The sequence below is a fragment of the Sorex fumeus genome, unplaced genomic scaffold (assembly GCF_029834395.1).
Source record: "Sorex fumeus unplaced genomic scaffold, SorFum_2.1 ptg000005l, whole genome shotgun sequence".
Lineage (NCBI taxonomy): Eukaryota > Metazoa > Chordata > Mammalia > Eulipotyphla > Soricidae > Sorex > Sorex fumeus.
The window spans coordinates 317217-339779 of NW_026606062.1; positions in this window are offsets into that span (position 1 = coordinate 317217).

Here is a 22563-nt window from a genome sequence, read left to right on the forward strand (position 1 = left end):
TTAGAATCATGGATGGAAATGACCAATGCTTCCAAAATGAATCCGCAGGAGAAATTTTATATTTTAATCCCTAATGAGTAAATAACAAACCATGACTTTATTTCTATAGAGACATCTGAATATAAAATCCTGGTTCAGATCTTATCTCCAATGGGATGAGAAACTTGAAGCCAGGGGCCATCCCAGGAAGGCTGTGTGGAGGGACTCTGATAAATGACTAAAAATCGCCCCAATGCTCGGCTCCCTTCCTCCAGGCAGGATTGGGAGATGAGCTCAGCTTTATGAACTAAGCACTATTTCAAATACTGGCAGATTTCAATAAGAGTGGATTCATTTGTTCCTACAAGTTTAAGAAGAAACTGCAAGAGTCAGGTTTGCATTTATCAAGGACTGGAAAAGACAAGGTCACTATAAGAAATGTGAGCATCCCTTGAGGATAGTAAGGAAGGAAGGGTGAATTCCTCCACTCTTTAGCCCAGGACAAGAGGTTCAGATGGAGCGAGAGTCACGCATGACATGCCCTGAACCGAATCTGAGAAACCTCTGGACATGCTGGAGAAGAGCCTGTGAGAAAATCAACAGGTAGGTTTCAAAAATTGATGTCAGTCAAAGATTACGATGCTGGTCCAGGACCAAGAGGATGGGAAGTTCAGCTGAGTATAACCTTAAGGGAGGGAGAGACATCCTCCATCACTACCCAGAGTTGCTAGTGGTCCAGGGGCCCCAGAAGGGAACTGTAAGGATGACATCTCTCTAGAGCATCTCTCATTTCACTGGCATGGGTGGATTCCTTGCCTCTTCTCAGAGTTGCCTAAGGGTAAAGAACATTGGGGATGATTGATTTATATTGAGTCTGGCAGCAAGAAATAGTGAAAAGAAAGTCAATTTGTTATGAAGGCAGGTGTGTATGTGTATGCATATGAGTGTGTGTGTGTGTGTGTGCATATACATGCATATGCATAGGTCTGTATGTCTGTGTGGAGGCTAGAAAATGATCAAGAGAGAGCCCGGGGGTAGCTAAGATAAACTGTGCTCCGTGACACTCTGCAAAGGTGCAATTGCCTTGAGAGAATCCCAGATATTTATGAGGTTCTTCCACGATGGAGAGGAGGCAGTGCAGTCTCCCAAATCACATTAGTCCTCATGACAGTTGCTTCTGCCAAACAGAAACAGAGGCGAGTACCTGCAGCTGATACCGGATCTCTCATGTTGTCTTAAATTAAATTCAGAGCAATTCCACCCTTGCCACAAGTACCATTATGCGGCCTTCCTTGCACTAAATCTACGTTTATGGGGACATAAAATACATGTTGTTCCCATTGTCCGATTTTATTTTTGACAATGATTTCTAATATGTGCCCATCACCTGCCCTTTTCATCACTCTCAGTCATTCCTTTCTACAGCAGTCAGACTTCAAGCTGCAGCGACATTGCAAAAACAAGACCACACTTCTGCTCAGCTGTATTTAGTGCTAATTAAGAGCAAGTAACTTCCCCACAAAGACAGCCAAATGCAAGCAAATCTTTGACACACCCAGCATTCCCTTGGAGGAATATATTGTGTCTGCTCCCAGTAAATATTTCTATTTTACAGCCCCAGGAAACTCCATCTCCCCCTCCCTCCCAGGATGCTCTGCTGCTACAACACACACAGAGGAAAATAAATACCGGGCAAAATCGGGAAGGAGAACACAAGATGCATTTAATTAAGATAGCTATGTAATTCCCGGTCTCATTCTGTGTCCCCGTTCCATTTGGTTGCTGTCTTCAGCGGTGTCAAGCGAATGAATGCAATCACGGGTTCCGAGCTCCCACTCAAGTCTGACATTTCCCCTAAATCTCCCCACCCCCCTCCACACCCACACCCTCTGTGATGCAACACAATCCATTCATTATAATGTGACGGTTACAGTCAACTGCTCCAAGACAAGAATGCAGAATGGGAAGGACCAGGCATCTGCATCAGGAAGGTTGCTCTGGGTTTCACGGCCTCCTGCCTGTACGGTTCAAAAGATCCAGCGGGGTTTGGTGTGAGCTGTGCTTTTTACTTGCCCTTTCATTTAAAGATGAGAGCCGTATGGCTTTGCCAGTGATAGATTTTCCCATTTCTTAGATCCTTTACTTCTCATTGGTATCTTGCAGTTATTTTTATGACTTTTTTCTAGCTAATAAAAAGGTGACTAATAAAAAGGTGACTAACTTAAAACAAAAAGGTGACTTCTAACTAATAAAAAAGAAGTGAGATGTTTTCCTAGCATGGAGAAGGAGAGAGAAGTGCAGTGCAAGACAAATAAGTTCAAAGAAATTGAATTAGGTAAGAAAAGAAAAGTTTCAGCACACTATACAGAAATAAAATATATTTTATGCTTGATCTTAACTTATGGAAATATAAGACAGCTCAGTTATAAAATAGAGTCAAAACAAATGCCCAGAATGAAGAAAAAAGCAAGGAAGCTCTTTTTGTTATTGTTGTTAATGCAGACAGTAAAATAAGAAATTCTTGTATGCTTTCAACAAAGAATGGCTGGACATAAAAATGTGACATGTCGGTCAGACATCCTTATCCTTACTAATTTATCCACCTACACTTTCTCTGTTTTGTCAGGGGGCTTGTGAGCAATGCCCAGAGGTTCTTCGACCAATACTCAGCCAACCAAGCCAGATGGTTCAGTGACGGGGCCCGGCAATGTGGTGTTACTCAGTCCCAGGGGCACAGGGGACCCCACAGCCACATCCGGGGGGGCCATGATGTGCCAGTCAAGCTTGGGTCCCTGCACATCCATCATGTTTCCCTAATCATTGAGCTGGCAGCTCCCTGACCCCCATCCACAATTCTCAACCCGAGGTTGTGTTGGTTGTTCAAGGACACTAGAAATATTACAATGCTCCTAAATTATTTGTAATGAATCCACTTAATAATGACAGGCAGAACTCAGCGTCTGAGTTAGCACCAAGATACACTTTGCTGTACTTGGTCTGAAATCTGTGAGTTCACTTATTCTTTCCACAATGATTTGGGATATACCTACACTGTTAACACCAGCCAAGTAACATTGTCCATTTGGAGGATATAGGAGTTAACAGTGACAAATGCAGAGCCCCCCCCCCCCCCAAGCTTTAAAGTTACCTTCTAATATGCATGGTATTTGATCATAATACAGATAAGTAGATGATCTTAGGTGGAGCTAAGTATCTTAGAGACCTGTCAGAAAAGCACTCTTTGAAGAGGTAAGTTTTGAACAAATACCAAAATGGTCAAAGTAGAGAGTGGAAAAAGTGGAGACTGGGGGCTGGATCGATAGCACAGCAGGTAGGGCGTTTGCCTTGCACATGGCCAACCCCAGTTCGATTCCCAGCATCCCATATGGTCCCCGGAGCACCGCCAGGAGTAAATCCTGAGTGTATGAACCAGCAGTAACCCCTGTGCATTTCCAGGTGTGACCCAAAAAGAAAAAAAAAAGTGGAGGCTGAAGAGATTACAGCAGACTTGTCTATTGTGGAGCTGGGATTCTAGTTGGAGGTTCGAGACCGTGTGGCTGAGCTATAGCATGATCTAGCTTCTGTTCGATAAAGAGCTTGAACTTATTAAAGGAGAATTGACTTTGGTATGAGATTGCCAGATAAAAATAAGGGTGACAATTAAGTGAGTTTCTAACAGACCAACAATAAAGTTAATGTAAGGATGTCCTGAACATTGCTCGGAACACACTCTACTTAAAAGAAAATGAGTAGGAAGCTAGAAGCTCTGAGCTAGGATGCAGCCACAGCTTACCATCTCAAGAGTAATTTTTGCCCGGGTCATTGTTGCTTGTTTTTCTCTTCCCCTCTCATAGCACCTTCCTAGTATGCTCCTGGTCTTGCGGCTGCTGAATTTCCAGCCTGACTCAGAAGCTCCTGGCACCAAGTGGGGAGGGGGTGGGGTTGCCGGGCTTCTGGCCAATGGCTCCTTTCCCACTTTGCTTTGACAGTCCCTGGCTGTTTCCTCTTTACAGTCAATACCTACTGCTCTTTACCAGAGGCTCTGTTTTTCCCAAGCCCACTTGAGAACACTTTCGGATCTCAGAATATTGAGACGATTTTTCCCTCCGCTGGCCATGGCACTGGAAGTTAACAAGGACACACACAGATGAGGTGCCTGTTGTTTCCTGAACACTCAGGGTTAACAAATTACTCACACTTGGGTACCTGTAGCCCATGACTCTCTTCCCATCATTAACTCGAAGCACAAGATGCTCCTCCACCCAATGGCCATATGTATCCATAAATAATGATGGCAAACTCTTGCCAACAATGGCCTGTTCTGGAGACTCTGAGTAACAGCTGGAGGATGGAGAGAAAGTTTCAGTGAGACACAATGAACACTTTTCTATTTCTTGAGCACTGGAGAAAACCAAACATTAGAGACTTTCTTTTTCTGGTTTTGGGGCCACACCCTGCGGTGCTTAGGGCTTACTCCTGGCTCTGAACTCTGAGATCACTCCTGGCGAGCTTGGGAGACTATAATGGGTTGCCGGGGATCAAACCAGGGTTCAGCCACAAACAACGCAAGTGCTCTGCCTGTTGTCCAGCCCAAATATTAGAGATCATTGAAGATTGAAAACCTTTCCAGAGTGATGTTTTTCTAGAGCCCGTTTTGTGCTACAGCTGCTGTAACAAAATACAAGAACTGCCATAGTCCACAGAAAGATCTTGTCCCCCAGTGCTGGAGATGATAAGTATAAGACCAGAGTTTCCACACACTGTTTTCTCTCAGAACGTCTCTCTGGTGTGGCAATGGCTGCTTTCACACACTGTCTTTTCTTTGTGGACACAAAACCCTGGTGCCTTTGGTGCCTTTGTGTGGGTTGTACACCCTTTTCCCTATCAACCAAGCTTGTTAGTAGATGCCTCAGGGCAGTAGAATTGTTTCTGGAAAGGTGTGTTCCTCTCTGAGTAACAAAGAGGCCCTGGTAGCTAAGAGGGCCTGAGGGAGATGAGTTTCTGGACCACAGTTTCTCACAGGAAGCAGATCCTCCGCTTTGGAAAGAAACGTTTCCAGTGACAGAGATTCACCAGCTCATCTGAGGTGTTCTTTGTTCCTCAGAATAGAAGAGACTAGGACCCAAGCCTGTGAGAATAAGTCTGATGTCTTTCAAAATGAAAAGACACTTTTGCTGGCCACAGCAAAAAGGATTCCAATGAAACCAGAGGAGAGAAGACCAAGAACAGATTCTGAAAAATATACGGCGTATTCCATTAGGTGATACCATGTTACAAAGTGACTTGCTATGAATCAGTTCACATTGTTCCTTAAAATATTGACGAACTGAAAAAAAATTCTGTTGGATTTAGAAATCACTGCTTTTAGCTGTTAGAAAAGATGAAGTCATGAAATTTGCGTATAAGTGGATCAACATGGAATGTATCATGTTAAGCGAAATGAGTCAGAAAGAGAGGGACAGACATAGAAGGATTGCACTCATTTGTGGAATATAAAGTAACAGAACGGGAAAGAAACACTCAAGAATAGTAGAGATGAGTACAAGGAGGATTGCTCCAGACCTTGGAAGCCGGCCTCACATGCTGGGGAAAAGGCAGCTCAGATAGAGAAGGGACCACCAAGTAAAGGATGCTTGGAGGGATGGCTGGGGATGGGAGATGCACGCTGAAAGTAGACTATAGACCAAATGATGGCCACTCAATACCTATATTGCAAACCACAACACCCAAAAGAAGACAGAGAGCAAAAGGGAATGCCCTGCCACGAGGCAGGGTGGGGTGGGGTGAAGGGGATCAGGTAGAGGTGGTAGGAGGGATACTGGGATCATTGGTGGTGGAGAATGGGCACTGGTGGAGGGATTGGTACTCAATCACTGTGTGACTGAAATGTAAGCATGAAAGTTTGTGAGTCTGTAACTGATTCATTTTTTTAAAAAAAGTTAAAAAAATCACTGCTTTTAATGGAATCACACCTTAAAGACCTTATCTCTAAACACAGTCACTTTTTAAAAAAATTTTTTTTGTTAGTGAAACACCATGGGGTACAGTTGTAGACTAACAAATTTTTGTGCTTGGCTTTCAGTTATTCAATGTTCGAGTACCCATCCCTCCACCAGTGCCATTCTCCACCATCACTGATCCCAGTATCACTGATCCCCATTCCCCCTACCCCGCCTCTGTGGCAGGGCATTCCCTTTTGTTCTCTCTCTCTTTTTGGGTGCTGTGGTTTGCAAAAGAGGCATTGAGTGGCAATCATGTTCGGTCTATAGTCTACTCTCAGCATGCTTCTCCCATCCTGGGAGCATCCTCCCAACACCCTTCTCTATCTGAGCTGCCTTTTCCCCTAGCAAACACAGTCACTTTCTGAGGCGCTGGTTGCCCAGGGCTTCAGCATACTCGCAGTTTGGAGCAGAATTCTATCTATGTCAAGAGGACAGACACATTTGTAACAGCAGTGACTGCCATCAGCACTGAGAGAGCAAAGGGACAAACTGAGGTGGCCTAAGTGACCACAAGCAGCGCTCCAGGGGGGGAGAACAAAATGAACAGAACCCAGGATGGGGTGGTCCTCTGGGTCTGGCCTGCCTCCAGGCTTCGGAGTGAACTGGCAGCTTTCTTATGAATGGTGGAGCTTTTCTTACGTGAAGAAAATGAAAGAATTAGAAACAAAGAAAGAGTAGAAGGGGAAATGGCACTTTTCAGGAATTAAATTCTAAATATCCTCTGATCTGTAAAGTTGTCTAAATATTCACCATAGATTATGTACAAAAACTTGCTCATGTGTGTGTGTGTTTGTGTGTGTGTGTGTATGTTTGAATACGTGAAGACGACACAGTTAAGATTTCTGATGACAAGCGTGTAATAAACAGAAAAGAAAAATTAGAAACCATTGCCCAGGGTTGTTTTTTTTTTCTTCTAAGTTTCAAAGAATATAAATCTGTTGTCACAAGAGACTGAGCCCCTGCCTGAGAAAGAAATCAATGGATTTTTATGTTAGTCACAAAAGTATATTGGAACTTTATATATTTCTGCTCAGTTTGATGGAAAAATGATGTTACTTTCGCACCCTGAGTTCTCAAGAAAATTCCTGTGTCCTCAAGATGCATCAGGCCTGTTGTGTAGCTTTGCCTGACTCCTGTCCTCACTGTCCTTGTGCTGACACACCTGTATTCCTGGTGCCCCCGTCGGAGAATTCAGGCCTGTAAGTCTTCATTGTCTGTAGGTAGAGGAAATAGCTCTCCTCAGTCAGCCTAGGTCTCTGGGCTGACTCAACGCCTGCTACCGAGAGGAAGTTCTGGGCTCCTTTGTGGACAAAAGCAGGATTCTCCAGCTCAGGAATCTCCCTGACCACTCCAAGATCTCCCCATTTCTTGAGAGTTAGGGTGTAAGTTATTTCTACAACTAGCAACTACTGCCTCTAAGCAGCCCTCAACCTAAGGGGCGTCGGATAAGAAACATATTTTCATGCATCACTTCATGAACCGGCTGTAGAGTTCTGGTCATCTTGGCAGGGCTCAGATTTGTAGTTCGTGTCTTGGCCGGGGCTCCTAGTCTGCAGTGACTGGCTTCTCAAGTTGGGTGACCTTAGCCAATATGAGTTAGGGTTGGTTTTGTTTCATGGGTCTCCCATATTCCAGGAAGCTAGTTCATGTATCCAGAGGGAAGAGAGAGGAAGGGAGGGAGAAGAGGATGGAGGAGAAATTCAAGAAAGAGAGAGAGAGGGAGGGGAAAGGAAGAGGGAGAGAGAAGAAAGAGGGAGGAAGAGAGAGGGAAGGGAAAAGGAAGGGAGAAAGAGAGGGAGAGGAAGAGAGGGAAAGGGGGGAGGAAGAGAAAGGAAATGGGGGTGGAGAGAGGAAAAGGGGGAAGGAAAGAGAAGTAGGGGAAAGGGAGAGGAGAAAGAGAGGTAGAAAGGGAGAGAGGGGGAAAGGGAGAGGGAGAGAGAGAAAAGGAGAGGGAAAGGGAGAGGAAGAGGGAGAAAATGAAAGAGAGAAGGAGAGAGAGGGAAAAGGAGAGGAAGAGGGAGAGGAAAGGAAAGGGAGAGGGAGAAAGTGGAAAGAGGGAGGGAGAGAGAGGGAAGGGAAAGGAAGAGGGAGAGAGGGGGAGAGAGAGGGAGAGAGAGGAGAGAGGAAAAGATGGAGGGAGAGAGGGAGAAAGGCAAAAGGAGAGGGAGAGAGAAGGAGAGAGGGAAGAGTTCCTCTGGTCTGCTTTCAGAGAGGGAGGACACAGTTCTTGTGACGAACTGGAGCTTTACCGGCAGTTCAGATTCAACAGACAGGAAACGGGATTACACGCTTTTTCTTTTGTTTTTACTGTGGGCCACACCTGTCAGTGTTCAGGGACTGCTCCTGTCTCAGCACTTGGGGCTTGCTCCTGGCAGTGTTGGGGAGGCTTGTGCAGTGCCAGGGCTCAGGCTCAGACCTCATACTCACAAAATCTGCGCTCTGCTCATTGAGTGACCGCTCCAGACCCACATGATGCTCTCGAGGGGAGAAGTTGCAAAGTGCCATTACCAAGGGCAGCGGGTGCAGAAGATTGGAGGAGGGAGGCGTTGGCTCAACATTTCCTCAGTCAACTTACCTGGAGGCGTCATTGTGAGTCATTCTCTTTTGTAACCCAAACTCTCGATTCACATTATCTTCTTTCATGCTGCTTACTAATGCAACACAGACAATGTTCTGGCAACTCTGGATGGATTACTGGTGTGAGATTCAAGAGCCCCCTGGGTCATCAACTTTACTGCCTGAGAGGCCTCTGCCCTCTGCTGTGAGGAGAAGCAGGCATCCTAACCACGACTTCCCCCTGATGTTTGGTGTGTGATTAGAAACGATTTTGCTCTGTGAGAGATGGAGCGAAAGCCTTGGAGGAAGTGAGAGTGATAACTGACTCACGTTTTAGGCTTGCAACAACCTGGCATCTACTTGAGCCAAGATTTCCATCATAAAATGTGGAGGAAAAATATTATGGAAGTCAGTAGCACTTAGAGGGAGGGACAATAAATTTTAGTTTTGAAATTGGTTCAAGAAAGTTCAGGAATTGTGAGTCAGATTTATAGTCTACAAAATGTAGTGGTCCCCCACCCCCACCCCATGGAATCTTTCAGATTAAAAAAAAAGAAGACACAAAATAAGTGCAACTCTTCATTTATATTTATTTATTTCTTCATTTATTTCTTTCTAGGGATGATTAAGCTATGATCAGGAAGTTAGTTGAGGGGTCTCCAGTAATTCCTCATCATCTGGGCCTGTGGGATGAGGTGCTTCTCAGGGACTGTGGTCCATTTTCTTATTTTAATTTCATTTGTATAGTTATTTCTTGTTTCTTGGGTTCACCTGGAGATGTTCAGGGCTTACTCATGGCTCTACACTCAGGGATCACCCAGGCAGCACTCAGGGGACCATAAGGGGTGTCATGGATGGAACCCAGGTTGACCAGATGCCAGCAAGCATCTTACCTGCTGTGCTATGTCTCCAGCCCTCATTTTGTAACTGAACATTGTTTCTCTGCTCAGCATTCGCTGTCCTTCACCCAGAAGTTAAAAGATCAGTACTGGGAAGGAGAAGAAGAACCACAAAGTTTCAGGAAGAGCCACAGAAGGGAAACCTTAGACTCCAGGGACTCAGAGAACCATTTTGGGAGTGCCCCATTGGTTACTTTTGTGGGATGAACACCCAAACAGTCCTGATGTCACAGCAGAGGATGCTGAGACTCAAAGAGGACAAGTAACTTCCACCAATGCAAGCAACTAGTGAGCCAGGTGGCCAAGAATGGAGCCTTAATCTCCTGTCATCCACTTTTCCTGCTTGTGACAGTACTGTCATCATACAGCACTTCCATCTTGGGTAATGTTTAATTTGAAGTTAAAAAAATAGCAAAGTGGCTTCCATTCTTTGAGTTTCCAGTCCCTCCCCATCAAGGGCAGAGAAAGAAAGTCTATGTAATGGCCCATGAATGACTGATTCTTTCCCCATGACCTTCTCTGGGATGATCAGGGGTGAGGGAGGGGATGAGGAAGCCAGTGGACATGGATAAAGAGTACTGGTTCACTGTCACTGTCACTATCCTCCCATTGTTCATCGATTTGCTCGAGTGGGCCCAGTAACGTCTCCATTGTGACACTTGTTACTGTGTTTGGCATATCAAATATGTCACGGGGAGCTTGCCAGGCTTTGCCGTGCGGGTGAGATACTCTCAGTAGCTTGCTGGGCTCTCCAAGAGGGGCAGAGGAATCGAATTCGGGTTGGCCATGTTGGCCGCTTGCAAGGCAAACGCCCTACCTGCTGTGCTATCGCTCCAGCCCAGAGTGCAGTGACTACAAAGTCGAAGTCAAAACAATTGAAGAAGTTTGCTACCTGTAGGGCTGGATGGAAAAGAGGGGCCACTCCCTTCTACTCTGTCAGCCCAGGGCTTTGCTGTTGGGTGCACCTGTGCCGCACCAACAGTGAGTTCATGGCCTGGGGGTGGTGAATGGAACAGTGGTGTTCATTCATCCCCCAGGCCATCATGGACTGTTAGAGTAAACAATGTTCAGTTATATTTCCTGCTAGCTTAAAAATTAAAGTTCCAGAGAAGTCTTAGCCAAATAGCATTTAAATTTTTTTTATTTTTTAATTTTTATTTAAAAATGATTGTGCAAGGAACGCAGAGAGATAGCCACAAAAAGACGACTGTCTTTGAATACTCTCAAGCTCATTCGCCAACGTGGCTTGGCGCAAGCCTCAGGCAACCGTAAACGAACGTCCGAGCTTGCAAAGCAGTGCAGAGAAGCAATAAAGGAAGACCTCAAAGAGAGAAGAGCAGCAGTGCTGGCAGATGCGGCAGAAGCTGGGAAAAGCATTCGCAATGCCCGCCTGTCCTTTGCCAACTACAAGACCAAAATGACTGCCCTCTGACGTCCTGATGGATCTATCACATCTTCCAGAAGGGCAATGGAGAATATTATCCATGACTTCTACTCAGATCTCTTCGAAAGCCATGTCCACCAGCCCACATACCAAATTCCACAGGATGGATATGTCATTCCCAATATTCTTCCTTCCGAAATCTGACACGCCATTTTGTCGATTAAGAAACGAACAGAACCCGGCCCAGACAGGGTCAAACCTGAACACCTGAAGAACCTGACGTCAGTACTCATCAATACGCTGGCTTGGCTCTTCACAGCTACCTGTCTGAATGCAAGTTCCGTCCCAATGGAAAACCAGCAGGACCGTACTACTGTTCAAGAAGGGAGATATCCACAACATTGGCAACGATAGCCCAATCTGCCTATTGTCTGTCATCTACAAGCTGTTCACTCGAGTCATCCTGAATAGGATTGGCAGAACACTAGATGAAGGACAACCATGCGAGCAAGCTGGGTTCCGTAAAGGATTCAGCACCATCGACCATATCCACACAATAACCAAGCTCATTGAGGTTTCTCGGGAGTTCAAGATGCCGCTCTGTTTAACGTTCATTGATTTAAAGAAGGCCTTTGATTCTGTTGAGACGGAAGCGGTCATTGAAGCCCTAGCCAAACTGGGCATTCAAAGTCAATACATCAGGATCCTCTGTGAGCTGTATTGCAGATTCACTACCAGGATCTCACCATTCTACAGGGAGGTGATCATTGATGTCAAGAGAGGGGTTCAGCAGGGTGATACTATTTCACCGAAACTTTTCAGTGCCACCCTCGAGATTGTCATGCGACGACTGGAATGGGAAGGAATGGGAGTGAAGATAGACGGTCGGCAACTATACCACCTTCACTTCGCTGATGACATCGTTCTTATAACACCAAACATCAGCCAAGCAGCACAAATGCTAGCCAACTTCAACCATGAGTGTGGAAGGGTCGGACTACAGCTGAATCTAACAAAGACAATGTTTATGAGAAATGGTCTCGTTCCTGATGTTCCATTAATTCTCAATGGGACAAACATCTCTGAATGCAACAGTTATGTGTACCTAGGTCAAGAAGTCAGCATGACGAATGACCTGGCACCTGAGTTGCACAGGAGAAAGAGAGTGGCTTGGAACACCTTCAAGAACATCGAAGAAATAGCTAAGAGGATAAAGAACCTCTGGCTCGGGGCACGTCTCTTCGATTCCACTGTTCTTCCTGCATTAAAACATATGCCTCAGACCTGGGCCCTATGCAAACATGATGAGAACGCTATTCAGGTCTCCCAAAGAGGAATCGAAAGAGCTATGCTTGGAGTATCATGCTTCACTCAAATGAGAGAAAAAATCCGAAGTTCGGACCATCGTTGACGGTCAAGAATCAGGGGCACTGTCTCATTTGCCAAGATGTCGAAAATCAGATGGGCTGGACACTTAATGGGATTTGGAGATGACAGCTGGACTAGAGCCATTACCTACTGGATTTTGTGGAACGTCAAAAGACCACGTGGCCACCCACCTATGAGATGGTCAGACTTCTTCATCAAGACCCTGAATGGTCGATTTGAGGCTCTTTCGTGTTCCTTGCCATTGGGCTACATTAGCACGCAACAGGGATGAATGGAGATGTTACTGGTGCCTGCTCGAGCAAATCGATGAATAATGGGATGTCAAGTGATCAAAAGAATTTTCATTTATTTATTTAATTTTATTTTAATAAATTATCGTGAGATACATTTACAGACTTACAGACTTTCATGATTGCGTTTCAGTCAAACAATGTTCAAGTACCCATCCCTCCACCAGTGCCCATTCCCCACCCCTAGTGTTCCCAGTATCCCTCCCCCCACCCCCACCCCTTCCCACCTCCTGCCTCTGTGTCAGGCACATTCCCTCTTACTCGCTCTATTCTTTTGGGTGTTATGGTTTGCAATACAGGTTACAAGCGGCCATCATGTTTGGTCCATAGTCTACTTTCAAGATGCATCTATTATCCCAAGCAATCCCTCCAACCATCATTTATTTAGTGTTCCTCTCTCCATCCCAGTTACCTTTCCCTCTAACACATGAGATCAGCTATCAAGCCGTGGGGCAGTCCTCCAAAGTTTCTTTTTGTGTGTGTTTCCTCTCAAAATACTTTCTTTTGCAAGAGGCTTCCTGGACATGATATCATCATCATTATGTCTTGACCAATTTTATCACCGACCATTTCCAACCACTGACCCAGCTTTACAAGATGGTTAGGGAAAGTACAAAGTAGTGACAACACAAACATTTCCATCTCTTGGCTACTTCCTGCTGTTGGATGGGTGTGTAATCTGCCTACCTGGCAAATACACACCAAGCAGCTCAAAGACAGAGTTAATCGTCTATATAGTAATGAGGAACATTTGTAAAATTGCTTTTTCCTTTTTAAAAAAATCAGTGACTGGAAACATGAAAGGAGATGATAAATGACAGCTAATTCTGACTCTTGAGTTTTCCAGAGCAAATTGTTCAGGATTGTTGCAACAATCAACACCTCCAAAATAGTCACTTGATTTTCTGATTAGAAATCAGAATTCAGTACTTCCCACACCCTCGTTTTCCCCCATGATTTGCTACCAGAGGAAGGGCCCTGATACAATTAGGTTCACTAGAGTGGGTGTAGACAGAGAAAAAGTTAAATTTAGTTTTATATAGATCTGCCCCATGATTAACATTCTTGCCTAAAGGTGAGGGACAATGAGAAAGAAATGTTGGCATCTTGCTAATAAATCACTTGAGACCAGATTAAATCATTTTTAGATAAGGAAATAGATTTCACTAGGAAAATTTGAGATGAGATATAGCTCTACAACTTATTTGGGGAATTCCCTTTCCCATAGACAATATCTAATTGAGAAAGAGAAGTCGTCTGTGTGAGACTCTTCCCTGCCTTGTAAAATCAGCACCTGCCAAGTAAAGAAGCGAAGTCAAGACCAGTATATCTGGTCACCACGGCGAGAATCCCAGCTTCAGTCAGTGCAATTTCTGGCCAACCCTTCTAATCCTGATATGGTCCATAAGAGTGCAATTTCTAATCCCAATAACTTGAAGTGGAGGAGAACAAATCTCACTCTCCAGGGGTAGCAGGTTAGCATCTTGCTGTAGCTTCTATAGTCCTTCTCCTACTAAATCTGAGAATTCGTGTAGTTCTCACCTCTCCATGACAAAACAGGGTGGCTTCAGATTCCCTGGGCAATTCTCAAGGTGCATCTGGCTGACCCTATAGCTGCCAAATAATTATTGCTGAGTAGAAGAACCTACATCCCTTCCAGAGAGGAGGTTGCTTTTTGTTCCACAGTTGAGCATCTGTATTGATCATCAGGGCTGATCTGGAACACCTGGACAGCTAACAGAAGGACTTTTCTTGCTCTGTGACCCTTTGTCCCTTTGTTCCCTGCAAATATGACTCCTTTTTTTCCCCCTAAATCTCCTAGGATGTCAGACTTTTCTTTTCTGCTTCTCAGTGCCATTTCTGTAGAAAGACATCAAGATCAAATGAGCTTTAAAGCCACATTTCAACTCTAAATGACTATGATTTATTTTTACAATAAGGAGGAGGAGTGAGTGGGTGCACGTTCTTTTGGAATTTGAAAGAATTTTCCTTGCCTGGAGGGCAGATAACTTGGGCTTCAGTTCCCCATTCCTTCTAAAAGCTCTCCTTAAGGAATAATCCAGAAACACATCCTTAATCATCAGCAATCAAATGTGTGACAAGCATGAACGTGTCTGAATCACCTATGTGGTAAAGACAGAAGCAATTCAAAGTCATTTTGAGGAAACTATTGAAGAATTGTAACCCTGCCTTCAGTTTAACTTGGAGACCTAGTTTGCACTAGTCTCAAAACAGAAGACTATCAAAAATTAAGGCTAACATGAAAAGAAACAAAAGCTAAGAAACAAATAAGAGTACGAGGTTATGGAAAAATCAGAGGGAAAATGACAAGACTGTGAAAGCCTGACTTTTTATTGGTATTTTAAAATTTTTCATATTTTTAATAAAATTCAATGCAGCAAAGATTTTTCTGTGTACTAAGCAATCCTCTATATTCAGCAGATAAAGAGAAGAATAAGCTCCAATCTCTTCCCTAAGAAAACTATGCTAAGCTCCTGGCAGACAGTCAATAAATGTCAGTTCTTATTTCTGTGAAAAAATAATTGTGAGAAATTCTGCATTAATGAATGTTTATTGTGATTGCTAAGCATTATGTTGTGAGTGATGGAGAAGACATCTTTCCCCCACAAATACAGTCTCATCTTCTCTGCTCAGGCACATTAATCGACAGACATATTTCCAGGTTCCTTTAAAGTGTGAGCTGATGATTTCCTGACCTTGAACAGACTTCTCTGGAGAAAACAGGCAAGTAGCCAAGTTCTAGCCAATGTCTAGAGGTAATGAGTTGCTTTTAGAATTAGGATTTGGGTTGTTGTTCTTTTTGTTTGTTTTTTGAATTTTTTGACATTTGGGGTCATACCTGACAATGCTCAGGGGCTGCTCCTGGCTCTGCACTCAGGAATTACTCCTGGTGGTGCTCAGGAGACCCTATAGCATGCCTGGAATTGATCCCAGGACAGTCAAATGTGAGGCAAACTCCCTCCCCACTGTACTATTGCTTTGACCTTAGACTGAGGATTTTTAACCTTCTCCACATCCAATTTCTCAGCTACTACAACATGTGAAATAGTTCGGTCTTTATCCACAATGAATGAGGGCAGAAGCTAAAGCCCATCCATGAAGAGTTAGGAAGATGAACAAAGTTGTTACAAGTGAACCCCACTTGGTGGTTTTAAAGAGACAGTATAGGCATTGGGCAAATGCCTTGCATGTAGCTGAACCCAGATTGATCCCTGGAACCACATGGTCTCAGAGTATCACTATGCCCCACAGGACCTGGACAGCACCACAAACTCATGCTCTTGTATTGAAATGCTGGTCAGATTGGCTGAGAAGTACCAGAAAAGATGCCCCCCACCCAATCCCATGCCACCCCACATCTAGGCCTCTTAAATATCACTTGGGGATCCTGGGGTTGTTGGGACTGTTAAAGTCTGCCATGAGCTCTTGCACGAAGTGGGCACAAGCATCCCACTAGCCCTGTGAGGCAGCCATCAGCATGCCCATGAGGTCACCTTGTCTACACTGTCTGAGTTTGTCCCTATAGCCTGGAAATCAGGGCTCAGGTAAGAGTGAGGGTTTATTCTCTGTAAGGGAAAGGGAAGCAGGAGAGAGAGAGAGAGAGAGAGAGAGAGAGAGAGAGAGAGAGACAGAGAGAGAGACAACGACAGAGAGACTGAGAGACAGAGAGAGACAGACAGAGAGAGAGACAGAGAGATAGAGGCAGGGAATGGAGGAAGAGGAGAGAGGGAAAGAGAGAGAGAGAGAGAGAGAGAGAACTCCATAGATTGAGCTAAAGAAATTATACATCTCAATCTCAAATTGGGATAGGGCAATTCCAGAATAGAATGTATAGTACTATTTTAGCAAAGTTGATTTTGTAGGGATTTTCCCAAACTGCCTCAGTTTGGGACTTCTCATGCAGACAGTAGTCTGTTGTTTGGGTGTTATCATCAAGGGGAAAGTGCTGTGAATTTTTGGTGGTCTTCCTTCATGTTTTTATTATCCATTTTTGCTCCTATTTCTTTTCATAAAGGGGTCCAGTCTTCTCTGGGCTGGCACTGGTGATATTAAGGGTCTAACCAGGCCTCAGTTCCCACATATCTAAATGCGGGGGGTCCAGCTTTTGTGCTTTGGGGTTGCTTTGGGCCTGGTGACAATCCACCTCTTTTTTAATGGGGTTGTGGTGTTGGGCCACACTCAGAGGTTCTTGGACACTAGTGGGTTCTGTCACTCTTGGTAATACTCAGGGAATGATGGTGGTGCCAGCAAGCAAATGGGGTTTCACAGGTCAAGTAAACATCTTAACTTCTGTCCTTTCTCTCTAGTCAATGACAGAATAATGTCTCTTGATCATACCTTGCAGCCTTTTCAACAAATGTTGAAAAGTAAACCAAATTTTTAAAAATATGAATTTGGATCCTTATCTCAAATTTTTATGTAAAAATTCATTCTACTTTACATAAAAGTAAATTCAAAGTGGAGTAAAGACCTTGAGATTGGACCAGAATCCATAACATATATTAAGAAAAAAATAGGCAGAACACTCCAAGATTTGTACATCAAAGGTGTTTTTAATGACATGGTTCCATTGGCAAAGACAACAAAAATAAACAAATGGGACTAAATCCAATTAAAAAGTTCATGCATGGCAAAGAAACTGAGCTAAAACCGAATAGGAAGCCAACTGAATAGGACAACGAATTGAATAGGAAAAAATATTTGCACTTAATGCATTAGATAAAGAGTTAAAATCCAAGACATAAAAACGCCAACAAAAATCAACAACAACAACAAAAATCCTCAAATACATACTATGAACTGGGGACAGGAAATGAACAGACACTTCTCTAAAAAAGGCAGACAGATGACCAATAACATAATAACATGATGAGTACCAAAGTATTCATATATAATTTTAATGCTTATAATCCAGGAAATCCAAATGAAGATGACTGTGAGAAATCACTGTAGACCAGTGAGAATGACACATGTCAAAAAACCTGGGTACGACCCAGGGACATAGTGAAATGGGATCTCTCCTGCACTGTTGGTGGGATGCTGTCTGGTCTATAGAAAACAATATGGAAAATTTTCAGAAAATTAGAAACAGAGCTACCCTAGGACCCAGCAATTCCACTTCTTGGTATCTACCCCTAGCACCACAAAAGGACCTTTGCATAGCATTATTTATTGAGCACTTAGCACACTAATTAGAATGTCGAATCAACCTAGGTGCCCAACAACAGATAAGTGGATTATGAAGGTGAAATATATACACAATAGAATACTATGCAGCCCAAGGAATGATGGAGTCCTACAATTCACTGCAACTTGGATCAATCACTCTGAAAAGATACGTTAGGTGAAGTAAATCAGAAAAAAGAACAAATACCAGTGACCTTTCATCTGTTTTATATAGGATAGCAGGACAAGGGAAATGCAGCGAACAGGAGACACCTCGATTGTCCTTGACCCTAGATTATAGAAATGATGACAGGGAAGGAAAGAAATTAGTCAGGGGAGTAAGAAGTGAACAAAAATTTACAGGGGCTGGGGTTTAAGAGACTGAGGCAGGGCCGGAGCGATAGCACAGTGGGTGGGGCATTTGCCTTGCACGCGGCCGACCTGGTTCGATCCCTGGCATCCGATATGGTCCCCCAAGCACCACCAGGAGTAATTCCTGAGTGCAAAGCCAGGAGTAACCCCTGAGCATTGCTGGGTGTGACCCCAAAAATAAAATAAAATAAAATAAAACGACTTCTTTAAAAAAAAAAAGAGAGAGAGAGAGGCACGTGGTGGTATGTCTATATCTATACCACAGAGCCAGCAACACCGATAACATGAGACCCAAACTACAGAAACCAAACTTGACAATGTACCTACTAAGGAGGAAGGCTCTTGACTGGGACAGAACCTGGGGCGATTTGCAGAGGTAAGTTGACACTGGTGGCTAGATTGGTGTTAGAACATTGCATGCCCAACACTCAACTATGAATAACCTTATTTACAGTGCCTTAAGAAAAAGCTAATTATTTTTTTTAATGTACCTTGATTTGTACTACTTCCCTAATCACCTAGCCAGGGGAAGCCATCTACCCACCTGCTGAGGGTAGAGTTTTCTTCCGAGTAAGACCACGGGGCAATGATCTAGGAAATAGGCTATTGAAGGGACGCAGGAGGGAAATGATGAGGTCTGTATTACGTATATGCTTAAGTGAAATCTAGGAGAGTAGTTTAACATTATAGTTCCTGGCCTCTGTTGTTAACAAGTATCTGAGAGCAGGTGGGACTGAAAAATAGGATAACACTTGTCTGTAGTGCTCATAACTCCTGAGCACGGTGGTTTCTGCCCCTTTTTCCACTTCTTCATCCTCCCCATGCCTAATAATTTTCCATTTTTTAAACATCAGGAAATGGAAACACCCATCAGTGTTCATACAAGAAAGTCAATGTTAATGAAAATACCCAATTTTATGATCCTGGTCCACATCCAAACCATAGTCAAATACCACTAAAAGTTATTTGTAAAAATGGTCTGAGTCAGCAGCTCCATGATTACCCATCAGGAGGAATCTTATTACAGAAAATTACTAATATATAGAAAGCATACAAAAGGAACACTTCTAAGGATGTTTTAGTCTAGAGCTGGAGGAAACTGAATAGAAAAAGATAAGGAAGAAAAATAATTTAACACATAATTTATAAAGTGTTTTTGCAGTGAAAGGAAAAATGTAATTTTTAGAGAAAAACAAATTACAAAAGGCTTCAGATCTGGGATAGGCACCAGAAAATTGGGAAAGGACTAAGCTAAATCATTGCCAGGGTATAATACTAACACACTTGCACCCTTGGTATTAATTAGGCAACTTAAATCTGCGGAAATACGCTATGGATGCTGGCACACTCAGTTTGAACTTCATAATTTGGCAAACATCTTGACCTTGGTTTTATAAATGCTTTTCCTAGATTAAATTGGGGGGGGGGTACATTTGCAAAAGTTCAGAAGTATTTTTGTTTACCATTAAGTATTCCAGCTGCTTTTCTTTGACCTCATTTTTTGCTACAAGATGATAACACTTTTGCTTGTTATTAAAATTCTTAGCATTTTGTATTTGGTTGGTTTGTGGCGCCTAAGTTAGGATACCCACACTTTTTAGAGAAACTACAAGCCCAACATGCAACTTTTTAACAAAATTGCTTTAGGAAAGAGATAATCTATTTTGGCAGTCTGAGAAGGTTCTAGCTTTGACTATAAGAAAAGGGAAATTTTAAAAAATACTTTTCAGTCTCATGTTGTTCCTCATAGACAGAAAAATGGTCCATTCTTTGAAGATAAAATATAGAGACAGATTAAGAAAGGAAACATCTGCCAATTGAAACAGCAATGAGAATTAGTTACATATCCTGGAAAAATAAGATTTAGCCCAACTCTGTTGATACTACTTAGTATGACTGAACACCAAAACTGGCAAAATATTTCTTATCCAACTATTTTATGGAAATCCTAGGAAAATAATTGAAAACAGAAACACGAAATTGTTTCACCAGAGTGAATACGCATTCCTTCTTTTCTGCTCGCAACATTTTACAAATCTATAGAATGTGTTTGGAAGGAGAACACATTCTCAAAATTTTCAAATATGTGGAACAGATATGGAAGTTAACAGTGAGGCAAGGTTTTATATAGCAAAGATTTTTCCCACTGACTTTCTTCTTTAAAATGAAATGAATAAGTTCAACTGCTTCAAAACAAAATAACTTCTAAGAGCAAAAAATAATTGAATCCAAGAATAAACACATCTTCTCTATCACTTAGAATTAAATTGAATTTGTTCTGTCACTCATATTAATACAAAAATACATGTGTCCAAGTGAAAATTACAGACATGTAGAGTCATTGTCTAGCGACTTGTGCATTTAAATGCATCATTGGCAAACATCCAAGACTTTACAATGGGGCCCTAATTCCCAAGAGCTTCAAGCCAGTCCTTATTGAAGTTTCTACTTTCTGTCGAGTTTTTAAGCTTGCTGCCACATACTAAACTCTATCAACTCATTTTGCCTGGATTTGGGGCTCAGTGATCACTGAGTCATTTAGTACCAACTCCGAGCACTTAGCCCTTAATACTACCAGTGTAAGTAAGATACTTTCTTATATTTGTGGCATTTTTAAATTGTGATCTGTTAACATTTTGTTACCTGTCTTGGTCTAGAAACTTAGATTGTGTTAAGAAATCTTCATAGAAATGTAATAATGCTGTATTGTCTAAGCACATGCTCTAATAGGAAGTTCTTTCAACTAGCAGGATCTTATTAAGCTACAAAGAGACCTGAATAATCAAGGATGAGTTGGAAAGAAATTTTAAGTTTTTCTCCACAAATAGTTTGAGAAGCATTGGTATACTATTAAATTTCAAGTTGTCAGTGGGAGTCTAACTGGGGAGCGTAGAAAAATGCCAAATGAAAGAAAAAAGAAATGTTGATCAACTCACACCCATAGTGTGAGGCTTAGTTAGGGCTTAGTCCTGGCTTTACACTCAGGAATTAGTCCTGGCAGTGCTTGGGGGACCATATGGGATGCTGAGGATCGAACCTGGGTCAGCCGTATGCAAGGCAAGCATCCTATCCACTGTACTATAGCTCAGGCCCCCTCAAAGTGTACTTTTTTAAAAGCTAGTTTGCAAAGAGCAGCAGAGATGACTCACTCCTGTTTAACTTTGTATTTGGAAACTGGGGTGGAGTTAGAGGGAAAACTCAGAGCCTAATTGTCATTATGCCAGTTATTTTTTTCAGTGTCAACTATGTAAATAATGTGAAGTTCATAAAAATAAGTCAAAATCACTCCAATACATACCACACATAGATAAATTAATTTGGGGGAGGAAAATTGCCTAAACCATTTCACATTATCTTTTTTTTTATTAGTGAAACACCATGAGGTACAGTTGTAGACTTACAAATTTTTGTGCTTGGGTTTCTGTTATACATTAATCAAGTACCCATCCCTCCACCAGTGCCCATTCTCCACCCCCACAAATCTCAGTATCCCTTCCACCCCCAACCCCCCCATCCCACCCTACCTCTGTTGCAGGGCACTCCATTTTGTTCTCTCTCTCTCCTTTTGGGTGCTGTGGTTTGCAAAAGAGGCATTGAGTGGCAATCATGTTCAGTCTATAGTCTACTTTCAGCATGCATCTCCCATCCTGGGCGGATCTTCCTAACACCCTTTATTTGGTGCTCCCTTCTCTATATGAGCTGCCTTTACCCCTAGGGTATGCGGCTGGCCTCCAAGTAATGGAGTGAACCTCCTGGTATTTATTACAGCTGTTCTTGGGGGTTAATCTCCTATTTTGTTACTTTATGTTACCCAGATGAGTGCAATCTTTCTATGTCTGTCCCTCTCTTTCTGACTCATTTCGCTTAGCATAATATTTTCCATGTAGTACCACTTGTATGTAAATTTCATGACTTCATCTTTTCTAACTGCTACATAGTACTCCATTGTGTAGATGTACCAAAGATTCTTTAACCAGTCATCTGTTCTCGGGCACTCAGGTTTTTTCCATATTCTAGTTATTGTAAACAGTACTGCAATGAACAAACAAGTGCAGATGTCGCTTCGACTATACTTTTTTGCCTCTCCGGGGTATATTCCCAGGAGTGGTATTGCTGTTTTCCATTATCTTACAGTACATTCAGTAGATTATGATAATCTCTTGTTCAGTAAATGCATTTCTCCATTTGCATCACCAATAATTTCTATTTTATGAGTATTCTATCATTTATTTGACAAATTTATTTTTTCTGAATGTTTGGATCATTTATGTATAGCATATATTTTCCCATTTTAACTTCTAACATAGTGTGTTTTTAGAATAAAGTATATTTCTTGTATACATTTGCAGTTGGGTCTTGAGTTTAAGTCCCATCTGAGAATCTTCACCTTTCACTGTAAAGCAAGCAAGATTCTCTACACTTAATATTTTTATTGACACAGTTAGGATTTAAATCTATCATCCTGCATTAATTTTTTTGATTTTTTTGTTTGAGCTTTGCTTCTT